Source organism: Ictidomys tridecemlineatus, chromosome 5 (assembly GCF_052094955.1).
Source record: "Ictidomys tridecemlineatus isolate mIctTri1 chromosome 5, mIctTri1.hap1, whole genome shotgun sequence".
Taxonomy (NCBI): Eukaryota; Metazoa; Chordata; class Mammalia; order Rodentia; family Sciuridae; genus Ictidomys; species Ictidomys tridecemlineatus.
Window position 1 is genome coordinate 172,599,848 of NC_135481.1, and position 3,494 is coordinate 172,603,341.

The 3,494-nt window shown below is 47.7% G+C and overlaps 2 pseudogenes; both read right to left on the reverse strand.

The window, feature by feature from the left end:
• Positions 1-365: 365 nt before the first annotated feature.
• Positions 366-554, reverse strand: LOC120887110 (small nucleolar RNA U3; annotated as a pseudogene).
• Positions 555-3,290: 2,736 nt separating this feature from the next.
• On the reverse strand, positions 3,291-3,494 carry LOC120887115 (small nucleolar RNA U3; annotated as a pseudogene).

Consider the following 3,494-nt stretch of genomic DNA (forward strand, 5'->3'; position numbering starts at 1 on the left):
CTAGGTCATATAGCAACTCCCTGGAGAACTGAGACTGGTTCCCAGGGATTCTCCCTCTCCTTCCCTCTTGCATTAATGCATTGGAAACCCACCATGTGGCAAGCCCTCTATCAGTAGAGGGGCCATGTACTGAACATAAGAGATGGAGACATTTCTTTCTTGGAGATTTTATTTTACAGGAACACACACAAAAAACAAACAAAACAAAACAAAAACAAAAACAACGTATCTGCAAAGTTGTAGTAGGTGCCATGTGATGTATTCATATAGACCCAAGTTAGAAAATCATAGTGGTGGGAGTGAGGGATGCTCTAGACAGGACAGTCATGAAATGATCCTTGTTTTTTTTTTTTTTCCCATTGGAAAGCTCTCAGACTGCATTTTTCCCTCACCCTCACAAAGAAAGGGAGAGAAGAACAGTCATTAATGACAAAAGGCAGTTGCAGTAAAGCAACACCAAGATCTGGCTTCACCCTCAGGAGGGAACTCTGGGCCTCTTTCTTGTGGTTTCCAGTGCTGGCTACAATGGTGTGTCTTTCCTGGTCACATGTCCTGCAATAGGGCTAACCGGGACCCTACAAACCTGACTGTCCCTTCTATTACCACTCTTAGGCTGGAGCCTGACCCTGATCTGAACATAGCAGCCCTTAGATCCACTGCCCTTATTCTAGGGTCTGTGACAGGAAGAGGCCCTTTGACCCCCGGCCTCTTCTGGACAGCCATAATTCTTGGATATGTCTCTAGGAGACACCCAGTCTGTCCCTGTCCCCCTGCATCCAGAGTCACAATCCCAGCAGATCCTTTTACACTGTGGCCAGTGACATTCCAGTGACCTATGCCCTCCTCTACCATCTTCTGCACAGACAAACCAACGTGTGTCCCCAGACACCTGAATTATTGCAGATGGTTTGGGACCAGGTGGCTGTGGGAGCCTTCTGGAGAAAGATTTGTAATGATCCAGTCCAGCTGTGCTAGGGCAGTGGGATAGTTTGCTGAGATCCCAGGGAATATTCCCTGAAATGGAGTGTGATGCCCAGGATGTTGGAAACCTCTTTCAGGAAAGTTCCCTTGGCAAGAGGCAAGACTCATAACACCTCTGTCTTTCACAGTGCATTGCCCAGTGAATGCGGCCTGGAAGAGCACAGTGCTGGATTCCACACCACACAGGGGGAGGGGGTTATAGGTTAGGTTAGAAGCAGTGACATCATAGCATACTTTGCCCCATCATAGGGCCTACATCCCAGGCAGTTTTGTGAATGTCTGAGAAAGCAATTTGTATGGATAGCACCATTTTTCTATTGTTTCCAGTGCTAGAGAAAGATTATATATATGTATGTATATGTATGTGTGTGTGTCTGTGTGTGTGTGTGTATGGAGAGAGAGAGAGAAAGAGAGAGAGAGAGAGAGAGAAATGATGCTCTTCATGATAATACCTATATGGACATTCAGGTCGGGTCTGCTTCCAGTGTTCTGTTGACTTGCCTAGGTTATTGGGAACAGAAAGGGGCGGTTCTGGGACATGATGTTTTACTGCCCTTCTTTTTTTGCTTTTTAAGGATGACACAGGTGGATACCAAATCTCCTCTGAGGAAACATGTGATCGCATAAATAGGTGACCAGCCAGCACAGCAGCGCTGTGCCCAGTGCCCTACCAAGAGTGCCAGGATGCCCAACACAATGGCCTGCTGGCCTTCACCTCCTTCTTCCTTGGCCTGCTGGCCTTCATCTCCCCTTGCTACATCCAGAGCTGCCCAAAGGGTGGCAATATGGCCATGAATGAGAATGCAGAGGGGTCAGGTATCATTGTGGCCCATCTTGGGCCTGCAGGTAGTGGGTAGTGCCCAAGGACTGGCAGGGACTAGGAAAGAGCATACGTAGGTACGTGGGCTGAGTGTCCCACTCCAGGGGGCTTATGTTTAGGTGGAGAAGAGGAGGTGGGAAGCAGTGAACATGTTCCAGAGGGCTAAAGCTATTGTGTGGATGCTGAGGGTCACCAAAGCCTCCTGTTTTAAAAGACTAGGTACTTAAGATGGTGTTATTAGGATGTGATTCAATCTTAAAGAGGTGGCACCTAGTGGCAGGACTTGTGGTTTTTGGGAGCATGTCCTTGAAGGGGACAGTGGAAACCTGGCCAAACCTTGTTCCTAGCCAAAGGTGAGTGGTTTTGCTCCATGTTGTGATTCTGCCAGGATATACTGCCTCGCCGTGGACCATAAGCGACAAGGCCAACCGGTGATGGCCTGGAACCCGTGAAACCATTGACAAATCAAACTTAAATCTTTATAAGTTAATGTCTCAGGTATTTTGCTATGGTAGGAAAACCTAAGAAAAGAGTTTAGAAACAAAGCTAAACAATAATATATTTTAGTAGCAAGAAACACATTATGTTAGAGGAGCTGGGGTGTGGCTCAGTGGTTGAGCAGGTGCTCAGCATGTGCAAGGTCTGAGCTTGATCCCTAGTGTGACCTTCCCCCAAAAGAAAAGAATCAGCTTTTGTAGATTAGTAAGAGCCATAGAGAATAAGAGAGGTGCCTGTTCTCACATTTCTAAGGGTGGTTGGTGTCAACGTCCTCCTGGCCATGACCTCAGAGCCCTGGGCAATGGTGAGGAGAGATGTCACATGCATCAAGGCAGGAGCAGTGGGTGTTTTGCAGTGCAGGGGATCCACTCCAGGGCCCCCAACCTGCTGGGCAAGGGCTTTAACATTGAACTGAATCTTCAGAACTTTTATTTTTCTTTGAGTCTGGGTCTTGCTAAGTTGCCAAGGCTGGCCTGGAAGTTGAGATCCTCCTGCCTCAGCCTTCCAGGAGCTAGATGACAGGTAGCACCAAGGTGCTGACTCTTGCTTAGTCATGGTGGGATCCACCTCAGTTCCACACCTGTCTGACTCAGGACCAGCATGATCCTCAAATGTTTCCATCACACACGAGGTGCCCTCTTGGGCTCCTATAATTTTGGTCCCTGCTGTTCACCTCTTCACAGTTACAGACCATTCCTGTGTCTTCATGGTGGAGAGTCCTCAGGTGAGACAAATGGAAAATGGAGGAAGAGAGAAAGCTGTGGGGCTGCTGGCAGCAGAGTCCATCTGAAAATGAGGCCCAGCCCCTGGGACACTGGCAGGGCCACTAGATGGTGCACATGAGAGGATAGAAAGACACAGGAGGGTGGGGAGGGGCAGAGGGTCTGCTGAAATGAATGTTTCAAATGAACTGTTGTTACCTGTTCTCACACAACCTAGACTAAAGTGGAGGGGAGTACTTTAAAAAAAGTTAAGAGACTTGGGGTTTAATCTGAGATTTGCATTTCTCCCTTGTCACCCCTCTAAAGAGAAGAACAGTCATCAATGGTAAAAGGCAGTTTCAGTAAAGCAACACCAAGAGATGTCCCTCAGGAGGGAACTCTGGGCCTCTTCCTCATGGTTTCCAGTATTCTTCAAGATCAGAGAAACTTCTCTAGGAATGAACTCTAGAAATGATCCCCTAAGGCATAGTCTT